A 17,224-nucleotide genomic window follows, 5' to 3' on the forward strand; every position below is an offset into this window, starting at 1 on the left:
TCCTTTAGTTAGGGATTGCTTGCTGACTTCCACAGGCATCTGGCTGGCTACTATGAGAACAGGATAGGCCATTGGCCTCATTCAGCACACTCTTCTTATGCCCTCTCCTTATGTTCCTACCAGTGACTGAATCTGGGGAAAGGGCCTGCCCAAGACATTTTGCTGCCTGAGGTTCAATAGCAAATGTTACCCGCTCCCTCCCCAAGTCAGGGTACATGGCATTCAAGGCTAGCCAAGTTGTTTGGGTACTAAGGCCACATCTGCTGCATACACGTAAAACACTTTAACAGCCACCTCTTCCCTCAAGGAATCCTGGGATTGTTTTGGTTTGTTCTTGTTTTTTATTATGTATTTTGTGTCTTTATTTTGTATTTTTATGCTGCAAACCACTCTGAGATCTTGGGATGAAGGGTGGTAAGGGATTTAAGTTGTTGTTGTTGTTGGGGAACCATTCCTCTCACAGACTTGCAATTCTCAGAGTTCCCTGGGAAGAAGGATCGGTTGTTAAACCACCATGGTAATTGTAGCTTGTGTGTGTGTGTGTGTGTGTGTGTGTGTGTGTCCTAACAACACTCAGCACCTTAACAAACTACACTTCCCAGAATTACTTGGGGGAAGAAGCCATGACAGTTTAACATGGTGTGTTACTGCTTTAAGTGTATGGTGCTGATGGGGCCTCAAAGTAGACCGACTGAAATCAATTAGATGAGGGACATACACCCAGGCTAAACATTACCAGTAATGTTAAGATTTAGGATGGACACCAGGAACCTGTGGCCTTCCAGATGTTGCTGGAGCCATTGGTCATAATGGCTCAAGGTGACGGAAGTTGGATTCTAGCAGCTTCCTGGGGACCACAGGTACCCCATCCCTGATTTAGGACAATGGCTGAGGTCCCTATACTCACCCTAACAAATAGCATTAAACAAATATTTAATTAGCATTAAACAAATATTTAACACAGTTATATAACCTTCTGCCTTTGGAAAGATGCAATAGTCAACTGATTAAACTTATGTACCACAAAGTGGGGGAAGAAATGCGGCTTCTTTGAGAAAATTGGTTGTATCCTTTGGATGCATCTGCTCTCATTGTCATGGACACCATACTTGCCCCCAGCTGAAGAGGTTTATGTTTTTCTATAGCCCCTCTCTACGGATTGATTAAAAATGTGTCCCATCTATCACAGTCTAAACAAATCTTGTGCCTCTGAAGATATTATTAGTTCCTCTGTGATTATTTGGTTTACTCTACTTCCTTAAGCTATTTCCAGATTTAAGCCATTGTTAATCGGTGTGTTGAATTATTGTTATTTTAATTTATTTTAATCTTTATTTTTTTTAATCTCCAGAGATGTACTATATCATCATTGTAGAAGTGGAACTAAATAAGTGAAGTTTATCTTGGCTTGACTTTTTACAACTGTGGCTGGTTCTCTGGCACCTATCCCTTGCGGAAATGTATTTATGCAACTGTCAGTCCTCGTAGTTGCTGAAGATTAGATGGGAGCCCTTTTGTTACCAGAGCTTTTGTACCTGATGCGTGATAAAACCTCATTGCTACCTGCTCAGTGTAACAACAAGCACACACTTGGCATTTATATGGCACTTTGGAATGTTCTGAGAGTTGTGTTGCATTTTCTCAGTATCTTTGCAACGAGGGTCAATGGCAGCTTGTGGGTTGTATGATCCAGTGGTGTCTGTTGAACTGCCAAAAGTATCTTTTGATCCAGCAGAGGCTTTTGTCAGTAGTATGCGGAGCGGTTCAAAATTGGTTCAAAATTGGGAAATGAGTACTACAAGGCTGTATATTGTCTCCCTACTTATTTAACTTATATGCAGAATTCATCATGCGAAAGGCTGGACTGGATGAATCCCAAGCCAGAATTAAGATTGCCGGAAGAAATATCAACAACCTCAGATATGCAGATGACACAACCTTGATGGCAGAAAGTAAGGAGGAATTGTTGTTGTTTAGTCACTTAGTCGTGTCTGACTCTTTGTGACCCCATGGACCAGAGCACGCCAGGCATTCATGTCTTCCACTGCCTCCCGCAGTTTGGCCAGACTCATACTGGTAGCTTCGAGAACACTGTCCAACCATCTCGTCCCCTGTCGTCCCCTTCTCCTTGTGCCCTCCATCTTTCCCAACATCAGGGTCTTTTCCAGGGAGTCTTCTCTTCTCATGAGGTGGCCAGAGTATTGGAGCCTCAGCTTCAGGATCTGTCCTTCCAGTGAGCACTCAGGGCTGATTTCCTTAAGAATGGATAGGTTTGATCTTCTTGCAGTCCATGGGACTCTCAAGAGTCTCCTGGCGTGCTCTGGTCCATGGGGTCATGAAGAGTCGGACATGACTAAATGACTAAACAACAACAATGGGGAGGGGGGCAATGTCTTCTGATTCCCCTGCCCCCCAGGTCAAGATGTCCGAAAAGGTTCATCTGGAACTGATTTGGTGTGGGAAGGCTACAGGGGAGAAGGGGAACAGACAAAAATGGCCTCACTCCGAATTCCACTGACAGAAATCTTCACTGGATCGAAAAGCCCTCTGGGCCTGTGAGGAATACCACTGAATCCAACCTAAGGGAATGGGTGGGTGTGGTCTGGTGTGTATTGTGTATGTGTAGATATGTATCAATAGATCCTAGTGCTGCATATGCACCATACATTTAAAGCACACACACACCCAAAAAGAATCCCAGGAACTGCAATTTACCCCTCACAGAGACACAGTTTTCATAATTCTTAAACTATAGTTCCCAATATTTATGAGTGGGTGGGTTTTAAATCTTTGGGGTATGAATCCTATGTCCCTGGGTTTGTTTAATGTGGGATGTTATTCCTTTGAAAGTGTTCTGCATCAAACCTTGTTCCTTCAAGAGGCACACGTTCTTTTTCAGGTACATTTTGTCATGCGGCACAGACAGTTTTTCTCTGGAGGGTCCTTTCAAGCAAGTGGCTGCCCCTGGGGGACAGTATCCTGCAGTCTTAGAAAGTGACTGTTTGAACTAGGAGTCTCTTCTAAATGTTATCAGTTTTGTGAACTTAACAGGAGGCACAAACCATTTGAGCTCCGCACAGTTGTCTCTTTGTCTTCAGAGGAAAGGGGGCAGACAGCAAGCCCCTTCCTTACCAGCCGACCTTTTTTATATTTAGAAAATGCCCTGGTTCTGTGTTTCCCTTTTTATTAGCCAGCTCACATTTTTATAGTGACTAGAACTGACGATATGGACAAATTTTGCCTCAAAAGAAATGCTCTGTTATAAATATAAACACAACCCCTAGATGAATTTAGGCATGCCAGGAGAACTTGTCTTCTGTTTAATATTCTTCCAAAACCATCTGGTATCTTACATTCATGGCCAAGAAACACAGTCATTTTATTTCTTTTAGAAGAAGATTCTGCTTCTAATCTTAGACTCTCTTGGGTACTAGTTCAGACAGAATATTTCAAGCAGTACAACAGAGCCTAACTAGAACTGGTGGGTGGTTTGTGTTAGTCTCTTAGTGATCCCAACAAAAGCAGTTGTGGTCTCGCTGACCACTAGCCAAAATGCTCTCTCTTTCTTCTTTTTCCTTTCTTTAAGAAATTAGGCTGTGTTTGGGTGGGGTGCTGTACTGTTCCATTTGCTTTCCACACCCATTATTTTAAGGGTTAGCACTCCTACTTCATTAGCGCTCCACAGGAAGCCACAGCAGTGAACTCAACATCTCAAAATGGTGCCTATTGTTGTGCTCATGTTGCTTGGTTGTGGAGAATGTAACTATACAGAGGGATGGGGAATTAAAAGGTTCATGGAGGCAGGAAAAGGCACCCATAGCCTATCTCAGAATGTGGCATTTTTCACTATACAGCAATAAGTGAGAGCTACAACAAAAATGTTACATTGCAGAGTGCTCCTGTTCAGAGTTCTGGCCAGCCATGTCTTGGTCGACGGTGTGCCAGCACACATCCAGCCATCCATTTTCCATCCTCACCCATCAGTATTCCACGCCCATGCAATATGCTCAGTTGTCAATGGGCTACTTCATACCCTCTGTGTGTTTGGAAAGAGTCTTTGTACTCCTGCAAATCTTCAAATTCCCCCAAGCAGATATCTTCCACTCACGTCCAACTGGTGCCATTTTGGCTTTCTAAGGATCCACACTCAGAGAAAGAGTTTGTTGTGAACATATGAGTTTGTGTTTAGCATATACAGTGGTACCTCAGGTTACATATGCTTCAGGTTACAGACTCCACTAACCCAGAAATAGTGCTTCAGGTTAAGAACTTTGCTTCAGGATGAGAACAGAAATTGTGCTCCGGCGGCGCGGCAGCAGTAAGAGGCCCCATTAACTAAAGTGGTGCTTCAGGTTAAGAAACAGTTTCAGGTCAAGTACGGACCTCGGAACGAATTAAGTATTTAGCCTGAGGTACCACTGTACCAGCTGTATAAACCCCATCATGCTCAGATCCTGGTAGCTGCAACCTAGAGAACTCCATTGTCTCTTTGTCAACAAAGCTGAAGGAAAATGTGTAGCCAAGGTTACCTTACCCCTGTCCTGTCATTCTTCCTTCTCTCCACCTGCTGGACCTGGTAGAGTTCTCATTTAGTGGCCCAGCATATGTGATGGGAGCAGACAATAGCTCCCTCTTCCTTTGTGGCTCCAGAATTACTAAAGAGACAGAGGAGCTTCTCCAATCTGGTAAGCCTTTGGAAAGGGAATTCTCTAAGGCAGGAGGGGCAGAATGTAGATCGGAATATTGACAGATTCCAGGTGAGCTGAAGTAGATTGGCAAAGATGCCTGAGGTATAACAATAAAGTTACCTCCAATAATAACCTGCTGAAATAGGGTGAGGTAACATGGGGATGTGTTTTCAGAGACTTTCCATTTAAAAACGTATTTCTAGAGTGCCTCCATCGCATTACAGCAGTGTACTCCATTCAGTTTTGGTACTCAAAACAAATTCCTGCACTCAGAATTTCATTCTGTGTAGTTTTTGCAACAGGCTTCAGTTGGTGGATTAAAAAACAAAACACCAAGGTAGATCCTGCAAGCCTGAAATCTGCCTTCCTCTGCTCTAAGGTATGTTCTTTCACCGTTCAAGGCGTCATAGGTTAGAATGGAATTACTCCATCACTGACCTGGCTGGAATAGTAAGTTATTGCATGCTGTAAGGAGTGTTTTATGTAGGTAGGTGTGGCTTATTTCGTCAACTGAGGCATCAGTCCTCTGCTATGCAGGAAGCCTGCACCACAGGGTTCCTCGCTGACAAGGAAGAGGTGACATCCTACGGGAAAGCTTCAAGTTGTTTTCTTCCACAGTGACAACCTTTGAGATATAATACAACTAACATGTGCCAAACTACAAGAACAAGTGTGCGGGAAGGAAGCAACTTGTCGGGGTTTCTGAGGTCTTATGGTGTGAATAATTCAATGGGAATGCATCAGGTTTGTCCATACTTTATGCGGGTGCAAAGGTATTGAACACACAGTGTTGGCCCATTTTCAAAGAAAGGAAAAACGTGTAATTAGAAGTCTGGTCCTCTTGGGCTCCATTGCTGATGGGTTGTGTGCCTTTGGATAAAACATCTGATTGCTGCAGGTTTTCCAGCTGAAAGAGAAAAACAAAACAGAAAACCAACCCGCCTTTCCTTATGGGCTTGCTTGAGTGATTACTATTACTTCATGCTTTATGAAATATTTGGTGTAAGAATATATAGCAATAGGGCTGAAAGCTCTCTGGTCTTGTATACAACCTCTACATTTCACAAGTCCTTTTCTGGCTTTCAGACAAGAAGCATCTGTTGTTTTTGCTCTTAATTGGGTACTATTTATAAATTTATTGGCAAGGACACCTGGGTCACACTCCCAAGTGCACTTGTTCCTGCAGCTTCATTACCGGGTCATGGTATAATAAGCCCATGCTTGCTTACTTGTGAGGAAACCACACTGATTTCAGTCGGACTGAACAAGCATGGTAAAAACACCTCCTGAGATAACAATAAGGATGAGTGTGTGTGTGTGTATACACACACACACACACACACACACACACACTAGGCAGTGTTTCACAAGCTTGGGCCCCCAGCAGCTGTTCTATTACAGCTCCCATCATCCCTGACTACTGGTCCTGCTTTGGGGACTGCATGATGACGTTCTTACATTTTTGTTATATAGAGGGATATAACAACATTGAAAAAGTATTTGAAATGAGTTTGGCTAGGGTCTCCAATGGTTGCTGCACACTAGACAAAAAAATATCGCTCAGTGAAATATGAGTTGAAAGATGTGAAATTGCTGAAAAGGCAGAAATAAACTGGGAAGCATCCATAAGCCACTGCAATTCCTCCTCTGTAAGATTCTTTCTCAATAAGGCTGCAGTCCCACAGTCCATCCACACCACTGAAATCTACGGGCCTTCCACATTAGCGTTCATTTTAGTATTTATATAGTATGTCAGAGCAGGGACGGGCAAATGTTTCAGCCTGAGGGCCACATCTGAGTACAAAAATGGTATGGTATTTCACGAAAAGTATTACTGTCATCTGCAAGAGGGCTGGTACTGTGAATTATGAAGGGAGGAGAGCGAAAGGAAGTGAATGGACATTTGTTTGTTTGTTTGCTTGCTTGTTTTACTGAAAAGGGGACCTAAAAATAGCCTTTTCTGTATTTCAGGTAACATGAGCTCTTTCTTTTGCATGTCAAACTATTATGCTTTAAAAAGCGGACACTCACATATACACGAATCTTTGCAACAACCCCTAAATGCAATGTTATTTAATCAAGTATTTTCCCCCCCAAGCTGCAGACCATACTACTTTTCCAACTTTGGTTGGCACATCTGTGTTGTTGGCACAGAGACACACTCTCCTCTGACTGCATGCGTGAGGCTCCTGGATGCAGAGCGATTGCAAGGGTTGTCTCCCCTTGGCCTCCCATCTTTGGCAGGCAGCACAGTCCTGCAAGAGGCAGCTGGTCTCCAAAGAAGCATCTGGATTGCGCCTCCATCACCTTGGCAACATGCCAGCTTCCTTGGGCCTGGCAACTAGATCAGTGCACCCAGAAGAAAGCCTCTGGATTATCCTGTCCAGGGTGGTTTGTTGCATCAGACCAGAGGCCTATCCAATTAGTCCAGCGGCATCTTCTCACAGTGGCCAACCAAATGGTTATGGAAAGCTTGCACACAGTAGCCATCCTCCCACTTGTGATTCCCAGCAGCTGGAATTCCAAGTCAAGGTGCCTCTGACAGTGGAGGTAGTAGAGTTACCTGCCTTTCAAGGAAGCATATGAACTTTTCCTGATCTTCTCACTGAGAAACCCATGATAATATTCCAGAGGATGGTGTGCAGCTAAGGCCACATCCACACCATATATTTAAGACCGAGACCACATACCACATAACACTGGTCTTGAAAGACCACCTAACACCGGTCTTGAAAGACCTGCATTGGCTCCCAGTATGTTTCCGGGCACTATTCAAGGTGTTGGTGCTGACCTTTGAAGCCCTAAACAGCCTCAGCCCAGTATACCTGAAGGAGCGTCTCCACCCACATTGTTCTGCCTGGACACTGAGGTCTAGCTCCGAGGGCCTTCTGGCGGTTCCCTCACCGTGAGAAGTGAGGTCACAGGGAACCAGGCAGAGGACCTTCTTGGTAGTGGCGCCCGCCCTGTGGAAGGCCCTCCCATCAGATGTCAAGGAAATTTACAACTATATGACTTTTAGAAGACATCTGAAGGCAGCCCTGTTTAGGGAAGCTTTTAATATTTGATGAATTATTGTAGTTTAATATTTTGCTGGAAGCCTCCCAGAGTGGCTGGGAAACTCAGCCAGATGGGCAGGGTATAAATAAATTAGTATTAGTATTAGTATTAGTATTAGTATTAGTATTAGTATTAGTATTAGTATTAGTATTAGTATTAGTATACTGTGGTACCACTCTATATCATCATGGCTTTGCCCTAACAATTCAGGGAGGTGTAGTTTTGTTTAGGGTGCTGAGAGTTGTTAGGAGACCCCCCTATTCCCCACACAGAGATAAAATTTCCAGAGTTCCCTGCAAAGGTGGATTGTTTATTAATCCAGAGAGAAGGGAAGGAAGTCCCATCATGCTAGTGGTGACCCTTGCGCTGGCAGGATGTGGTAGGAATATGGCCTTTTGAATGATGACCATTGCAACTATCAGATGCTGTGAAAAATATAACACATCTTTTTTTTAAAAAAAAATGAAAGACCTGACAACGTCACATTCATCATCTCTAGAATTGGCGGGATGGAAACAGATGTTCTTTCCCCTCAGTTTTATAAGAGTGAACCACAATTCGTAGATTGTGTAACAAGCTTTCTAAGCCTCCCAATTTCAATACTGTAATAAAATAAATTTTGCTTGTTCCAATTAGTTTCTGCTCTGCTACAAGGAGCCATTTCCCACCATATAATGTAAAACAAGTACACCTATTTTTGTCTGGCAAATATTGGAGGGCACTGAGTTATAACTAGTCTCCAGCCTTCTGCAGACACTCGCTCAAACACATGCACTGCCCCCAAATCCCTGAGCGCTATGTGGGGCCAATGAGATATGGGGGGAACGGGGAAGTGGAAGCCAGAGGCAGAAGAACTAGCTACTGGGTAAGTGTTTGGTCACAAATTAAAAACCCTTCAACCAGTGCATGATCAAAAGCTTTTGCTTGGCAGGCAGACTTTTGAAAATTAAATGTATGCCAAGAACCTGCAGGTTTTTGGCTTCCTGACTAGGGCTGAAAATCTTGGATGCTGCAGGGTTTACAGCAAACGCTCTGACATAATAACTGAAAATATATTTGTAAGAGATAACCCTTCCTGTAAAGATAAGACTCACTAAATTCAGAAAATAGTAGAACCTCGGAAGAAAGGAGCAAAATCTCTGTTGAATACATGATAACTAAAGGGTGTAATGCCAAGAAAATCTGGGTTGTGCCCATAATTTAATAGTGCAATGCTATACATGTCCACTCAGGTTTAAGTACTCCCAAATAAGGGAGAATAAGATTGCACCCTCAAATGACCAATCCAGAGGATAACGGGGAAACACCTTTCTGTAGATTATTTTCATTGGCAGAGAGTCTGAAACAGTTCTGACTCTGTAGAGACAAAGACATTTTGCCTAGTATAACATTTCAGATGCTATATTTGCTCTCTGAAATGTACTGGGTATGTTCCGTGGTTGATAGTTAAGAGTCAGTTAGCATGAGGGCCAAATTCTGTTCTGGACAACCTCCCTAGGGCCACATACCAGAGGCAAAAGTCTGTGGAGCAAGGAATGGAAATTTTGCCTTTGTACAGTGGGCAAGTTTCTATAAACACACCTACCTGTCTCTACCCTCTATTTAGGCAAGCAAGGGGCATTACCTCAGTTCACAGACACATTCCCACTGGGCCAGTGAGGGGTAGGGCCTGGGTTGACTTACGTTAGCCCATTAATTTCAGTGGGATTTAGGGCAGGTTCAAATGGTGTTTAGATCCACAAGCTGTAGAACAAATTTGTTCATTCAGATACCAAGGTATAGTGGTACCTCGGGTTACAGATGCTTCAGGTTACAGGCTCCACTAACCCAGAAATAGTACCTTGGGTTAAGAACTTTGCTTCAGGATGGGAACAGAAATCGTGTGGCGGCAGTGGGAGGCTCCATTAGCTAAAGTGGTACCTCAGGTTAAGAACAGTTTCAGGTTAAGAACGGACCTCCAGAACGAATTAAGTTCTTAACCCAAGGTACCACTGTATACTCTTCAGTGAAGTGTCATATGGAGCCCATGAAAGTCAAAACAAAGAAAACCATAGTGACAATGGTGAAGTTCTATTACAGCAAAGGAGCATTTGCTCCTGGTATTTAGGCTCTTGCTTAAAGGATCGAATCCATGCCCTCCCCAGCCTGAGGTTTTACAGAACATGGGCTGCAGCTGCATTCATGGTGCTCATTAAATTCACTGGCTCTGATCTAGCTGGCTCTGATTTGAAAGCTGAGGGACTCACCAGCTCATTGCAACCTAACATTTTTCACCACTTCTTTTCGCCACAGCTAATGTTGGGAGGACAGCATTGCAAATTTGGGAAAAGTACAAATTCCACACGACAGCTACCTTCAGTCCGCTTACTGATTCGCGAAGTGAAAATTACCCGATGAATTTCTCCCCATCTCTGCCTGGGACTGGCTCACATGCAGATCCGTTAATATATGAACCAGGTTTAAACGCTGGTGAAAATCATCGGGCAAGTTAGCTGTTACTAGCTTAAGTCTCTCTGATTTGGTGGATTTTGTCAGGATAAAAATGGCAAAACTTTTCTAGGCTGGGCCAATACGTCCAGATATTTTGAATGGATATTCAAGCACATAGATTCGGGCTGCTCACTCGGTAATTAATCCGATCCTATAGAGTGGGAAGGATCTGGATTTCAGACCCACATAAACGAAACGTTCCTCTCTTTGTGTGTGTGTGCGTAGTGTAATGTTTGCACTAATATTATATCCAGAGCTGTCTGTAAGTAAAAACAGATCCTTCATGATAGGGAAGCTATTTGCTGAGTTGGTATTTAGGATTACGGCTCCATTCCTTCAGATGTTGCATATCTATTCACTTAGGCTGCGATTTTCCTCCGGGCGTCCCATCTGCAAAGATTCACAACGCCGAGCTGTACGAGACTTGTCTGTATATCATCCAAACTGCCAATAAAAAGTCATTCAAACCCTATACCACCCAGGAACTGGTGGCCACAGCAGGGGCTGATCTATAATACCATTCCTCAGTTGATGGCTCTTTTAAGTGTAAGCATAAAAGTATGTTGATTAAGCCTGGAAATACAAACAACAGCAAAAGCATTTATTGTTTGACCTTTTAGCATTGAGTTTGGAGCTGGTTTTAAAGAATACAGAAGAAAAAAGCTAAGGGATTCAGATGGCCATCATTACCCTCAAAGGATGTATCTTTCCCCCCTTAACCACAGTGAAAGAAATGGGTTTGCCAATGTAGTCTTGTCACACGGCATAATATTATTTCAAAGGATTTAATGCTGAATACTGTTCCTTAAAGAAACCATCCCACTATCATATCCTTTCTCGAAAACGTTGACGCAATCCTAAAGACTTCAGTCTTAGACACTTACATGGGGGGGGGGAGCTCCTAGTCAACACAGCGGAAATTGTTTCTGAGTAAGCAGATAGGATTGTGCTATAAAAGTCACCATTCGCTTTACAGGCTTGGGATGAAATATTTTGGTTAGATCCTGGGGTTTCTTTCGCGTGATTCTTTTTAGGTTGTCCAGGTTTCCTGTGTACTCTTCAGAATCTGGAGCAATCTGAGGATATGACCCCATTGGCCCTCTTTAATGCAATTTACAGACAATCATGCCATTATGTTTTACATCTTACTTGCATTCAAATTATTTCTTTCTTGTTTAATTTGAGCCACCCAGATAACTTTGTGTTATGGGGCAGAATGCATATGTCATGAATGAATGGACGGACGGACGGACGGATGGATGGATCCTAGCCATGTCTACTCAGAAGTAAGTCCCATTGGGTCTAGTGTGATTTACTGTCAGATAAGTTTGTATACTATAGAATTGCAGCTTTACTCAAATAGATACCACCAGTAATGTGTACAGCCTGATCATAACACTATATGACCTGCTTGTGTACAGCGTTTTGAGAGCTAGAATCAATACCTCACAGAAGGCAGCAACTTTACAGTATTTCCTAGCATCTTTTCAGATACATATTTCAGTTTTTCCTGCCACTTATACTTCAGTTTTTTGTGGCTAGAATAAATGCAAAGTTTTCACTTGGCCATTGCAATTTCATAGGTTGTGAGTCACGTGATTGCCATGGGTACGTATTGGCTAGTGCCTGTGACATCACTGGTGAAGAACAACCATATACTCTGTTCTCATGCATGCAACGTTCTGAGAATACCAAAAGTGTTTTGATTTCCTTTTGGGTATTGCACTGATCCAACAGAAGCCCTGAAACAGCCTTCTAAAATAAAACAAAGCACACACATAAAACCTAAGCTGCTGGATACCAGCAACTATCCCTCCCTCTCATCCCACCAGCAGTTTCCTCCCATTTCACAAACAGTTTTTCTGTCTCTTTAATTATTTGACATGCCGTTTTTCTTTCCAGTGCTATAGCACACTTTGGCCATGTTTGATTTTTTTTAAAAAAGGAAGGGGAACCTGTGATGAGGCCATTCTTCTGCAGCAAGATGGTGGTGTCCTTATTGCCATCCAGGATAAATCTGGGCCAGAGCAGAACACTGCTCTAGCATGAACGGTGAAGGTGATGTGAAGAGGTTCTAATGTTAGTAATATTTATTTGGACAAACATTTGTGGGCTCCTTCTGGCCTGCACATTGACCCAAACCACATCTGCACCTGATTGTGCAAATAATAATAATAATAATAGTTTTTATTTATACCCCGCCCTCCCCAGCCAAGGCCGGGCTCAGAGCGGCTTACAAGCAATAATAAAAACAAATTGAATGATTACAACTTAAAAACAAAATTAAAATACAACATTAAAATATGGAAACATTAAAATATTAAAATGTAGCCTCATCGCAGGAGGAGAAGGAAAGGGAAAAAGAAAGAAAGGGAGGGAGGGAATCAAATTGGCTCCAAGCCAAAGGCCAGGCGGAACAACTCTGTCTTACAGGCCCTGCGGAAAGAAATCAGATCCTGCAGGGCCCTGGTCTCATGGGGCAGAGCGTTCCACCAGGCCGGAGCCAGTGTTGAAAAGGCCCTGGCTCTGGCTGAAGCCAATCTAGATGTTCACCTATCCATCCTCTCTCTACAATAGGAGGCACTGTCCAGCCTTGTGTTCTTTCCCCAACTAATTTCCCACAGGCTCACCTGCAGTCCCTTACCCAGAGAAGGTAACGTCAGAGCTCCACCACCGTAGACGTGGTTGACCTCCCTCAGCCTTCAAAGGCCTGCTTTCATCCCGAGCCAGGGCAGAACGCAAGAACAATGGCTTTTCAGGGAAAGTGTGCCCAACAGACTGAAGTAATTTTAACAACGGATTGGCCTCTTTTGTATTCCCCGGGTTTATTTTAACTTGTTTGGACATGTATATTACATTAGTTACTAATAGGCTGATGTGGTTTACAAAAATTGGACCTTGCAGGGTAGCGCTAGCTAGTGGCTGCAAAGCATGTTGAGAAACATCCTGACATGTATCCAGGAACATACCTAATTCTGCCAAACATGCTTCTCGCACTCAGCTTCCAGCTGGTCTGGGCTTGTTGCTGGGGATGGGGGGGGGGGTTAACCACGGTTTGCCACATAATGACCATATGCGCAAAGTAGAATAGTTTCTCTGCCAGTATTTGCACTAAGGGCTGCAACTCAGTGGTAATGCATCCGTTTTGCATGCAGGAGGGCTCAGGATCAAACACACACACACACAACCTGGTGGGGCTCGAAATATTCTTTGTCTGAAATCCTGGAGAGCTGCTGCCAGTCAGTGTAGGCAAAATTACATTTCCCAGGGCTTTTGCTGTCTGGGATGTCGCTAATGCAAATTTTAAGGCACCGGGGAATGAGGTCGGAGGTTGTTTTAATCTGGAGTCAGAAAACAACTTTTGAGGAACATGCAGCAGTACAGTATTGCCCCGCAAGACGAAATTAATTCGTTCCGCAATTTTTGCCGTCTAACGAATTTTTCTTCTTGCGAAGCACGGTTTAAATGGTTTAACAAAGTCGCAAGACGTTTTCGTCTTGCGAAGCAAGCCCATAGGGGAATTCGTCTTGCGAGGCAAATCGCGAATGAAAAAACCTTTCGTCTAGCGAGTTTTTTGTCTTGCGAGGCATTCGTCTTGAGGGGCACTACTGTATTTGCAATACATCTGAACAGTGGCAGAGCTTCATGCTCCAGCACCGGGGGCGGAGAGCAGGTGGGGGCGGGGCGCACTGCCCAAAGGGGCGTGGCACGCGTCCTGGGGGCGGGACGCGCTGCCTGTGGGGGTGGGGTGCCCAGCACGAGCGGGGGGACAGCCGCGATGGAACCCCACCGGGATTGCGCTGCCGGTGCATCTGAACCCTGCAAGTTGTACAAGTCCATGTTCTTCAGAGCCTATGAACTTTGGTGATGTCTCTTCTTTTAAATACACAAACCCACCAGTCCTCAAGGTTCTTAAATTAATCAGCTTAAACAAGATTGTTTCCTGCATTTCACGTGCTTGAAACCTTTCTCTCTCCCTCCCTTACATTGTCCCCACTCTGCATTTCTGTAAATGTTGTTTTATTCACAAAGGAGTTTCCCTTATTTGTGATGAACTGAAATATTTCAATAAGGAAAGATGGCTAAAGTATTGCATATCAAGTATTGCGGGTTGATTGAATAAAACAACAAACTTTCTTATATAGACACAGACTTGGTAAAAACAAAACACTAAAAGTACACATACACCGTTTTAAAATATATCATAATTCTATTAGCCAAAGACAGACACAAACTGAGATAGAATAAATTTAACAAAATCCCTTTCCCTAGTCTTTGCTGCAGAAATGAGAATTCTAGCAATTATTTGCATTATTATTTTGTGTCAGCCAGTAAGAAACGGGGTGTTATTAAGAGAAAGTAGAAAACAGAATCAGGCATACATGAAATTTCCAAAAAATATGGCAAGGTGATTCATATTACTGTAAACTCTGATTTTACAACCATTGTTTTGATTCCTGCAAGAGGAAAAAAAATCAGTTCCCGGGATTGTTGATCTGGAATCACCAAGTGGCTTTTCAGTAGAATTTTCAAACCTGTGGATTGTTTCGTGGATTTATTATGTACTGCATCATGGGACTTGCAGTGTCCGAGTTACTGAGCACATATAGGGTTCATAGGCTGTGCTGGTCTTATTAATTTCTCTTGCGTCCCTTCAGACTTCCTCAAACATTTCAGCTGAGGTTTACTGCTAAAATCCAGTAAATCTAGGTAGCATCTGTTCTGCCAAAGTAACAGGGTTTAGTAATGATCCTATCCGGCCGAGGAGACATAATTTGAGCATACGATTGTAATGAAAGGGATAGGAAGAGTATCTCAAGAATGGTGTCCTTCATACAAGCCTGCTCAAAGCGCTTTATTCAACATTCAGTGCCCTGCCTTTGGTCCACCCACCATCAGATATATGGTTGGAGGATCCTTGGAAGGACCAGACTTCGGGAGGCCCTCAGCTCTGTGCTACACACTCTATATGGTCATGCAGTCAAGCATGGATCCCATTTGAAAGAGGCGTCACTGGCTACCCATTGCTAAAATGGTCATCTGGGGGCAAGCTGAGGAGTGGCAGCATAGTTGGGTTGAGTCAGTATGAGGTAGTAGACACAGAGCGCCAATTGGATCTAGCCAGGACTCCAACGTTTACTGCCACGGAATCCACCTTGCCTCCCCTATGGCATATCTAACTAAAATCGAAGTGTCTAAACACAGAAGGGCTTTCACCCTGCCTCGATGTCATGCCCTCCCCTCGGCCGTTCTTGAAGGCTGATCCCGGAAGATTGACTACCCAGAAGACAATGCTCCCGTGACTTGGGACAAGTAGAAACATTAGAGCATGTCCTTCTCCAGTACCTGTACAGTGGTACCTCAGGTTACATACGCTTCAGGTTACAGACTCCGCTAACCCAGAAATATTACCTCGGGTTAAGAACTTTGCTTCAGGATGAGAACACAAATCGTGCTCCGACGGCGCGGCAGCAGCAGGAGGCCCCATTAGCTAAAGTGGTACCTCAGGTTAAGAACAGTTTCAAGTTAAGAACGGACCTCCGGAACGAATTAAGTACTTAACCTGAGGTACCACTGTATTCCAGAGTCATCCTTACTAGCCTGATTTCCCCACTACTTCATAAGTACCCAGAGCGCACAGGACAATTTTACACCTCCCTGCTGCTCTCAGATACCGATCCTGCTGCGACGTATAGTGTTGCTAGGTTCTGCACAGCAGCGCTCGAGATTCGTAGGAGGATGACCTGTGCCACAAATCAGCTTTAATGAACATATCAGAGTGCTCTGTAAATGATAGTTAAAGCCTTTATATATCAACCTTTTGTGCTCTTCTACACCCACCCAATGTTCCTGACCCTTCTTTTGGATTCTTTTAGCTTCTTTTAAATTCTTATAGACTTTTATATTCACCTTGTCTAAACGCTTTTTAGATTTTAAATCTAAAGGCTTTCTAGATTTTAAATGTTGGTCTATGACCGTAATAAAGATTTATATTGAATCAGTGTGAGAGGTAATACAGTGCCAGCCTGACTCCTGGTGCTGAGCCTGGTACTTGGGACAGGGCCTTTTCATCTTAAATCTGAAATAACCTTTCTAGGGAGGTCTATTTGGCACACAGCTGTTTGCTTTTAGACGGGCAGGGAATACAATTGTACAAGCTTTCCTTGAGCACTGCTCTTAAAAGTGTCATTTTGATTGCTGCTGCTGCTGCCTTTTAACCTGCTTTTAGTTTTAATTATGTGGCTTTATTGTGCTGCTGTTTTATACATTATTGTAAGCCTCCTTGTGTATATTTATGAAGATGGGAAAGGAGTGCAGAAATAATAATAAAAAACTTTTTAAGATAGGAATATTTTCATGTGGGTGAACAAGGGATTATTTCAATGGCTGATTTCTTTCTGCACCCCTTGAAAATACATTGTTAATTTAACAACAACAACACCACCAGCATTTTGCTTACTAATTTAAATGCTTGCTCTAAGCTTTCAGCAAGCTAAAAAGCCCAAGGAAGCATAGCTAATACTTAGCACACATATTTCGAAATAATCTGGAAATAAGATTGCAAGATTACAATGGCGCGCTATTAGATTTTATTGTGCTTTTTCACATGCAGCGCCTTATGTTCCAATGGACAGGAGAAGCTATAAAAGCAATACTGTTACAATTATTGTTTGAACTATCCAGGCAAAGTTAGGCACTTTAAAATCCTGCTCTTCTTCAGAGCATTGCATTGTCCTCGTCATCACCAAAAGTTAATTCAGTCGAGATTAATTCCGTACCGATATATAAACCATGTGGGTTGTGGAAAGTCAAAAGCGCATTCACTGGGCATGTTGGCAGTGGCAGTCAATCATCCCTGTACAAGAATGACACTGTGAATTGCATGTCCTTCTAGTTTTTTGTGGCATAGCAATACTGTAGCAATAAGGTCAACTGAAATCAACCACAATTACTTACCACATTAGTAAACTGGTTACAAGGGAGGGGTC

At 43.2% G+C, this 17,224-nt stretch overlaps 2 long non-coding RNA genes across 2 annotated transcripts in view; both read right to left on the reverse strand.

Moving 5' to 3' along the window:
- Positions 1–17,224, reverse strand: part of LOC310702062 — a 28,542-nt gene that overhangs the window by 2,443 nt on the left and 8,875 nt on the right. The window contains exon 2 of the long non-coding RNA XR_014523182.1: positions 5,445–5,595. This is a non-coding gene — a long non-coding RNA (uncharacterized lncRNA). The remainder of the gene's footprint in view (positions 1–5,444; positions 5,596–17,224) is intronic.
- Positions 6,783–13,610, reverse strand: LOC310702263. The gene is made up of 2 exons (XR_014523415.1): positions 11,681–13,610; positions 6,783–10,808 (listed from the first exon to the last, which is right to left on the reverse strand). It is a non-coding gene; the product is annotated as an uncharacterized lncRNA (long non-coding RNA).

The sequence above is a fragment of the Podarcis liolepis genome, assembly GCF_965112155.1.
Source record: "Podarcis liolepis genome assembly, chromosome: 2".
In the NCBI taxonomy this organism is placed as follows: Eukaryota; Metazoa; Chordata; class Lepidosauria; order Squamata; family Lacertidae; genus Podarcis; species Podarcis liolepis.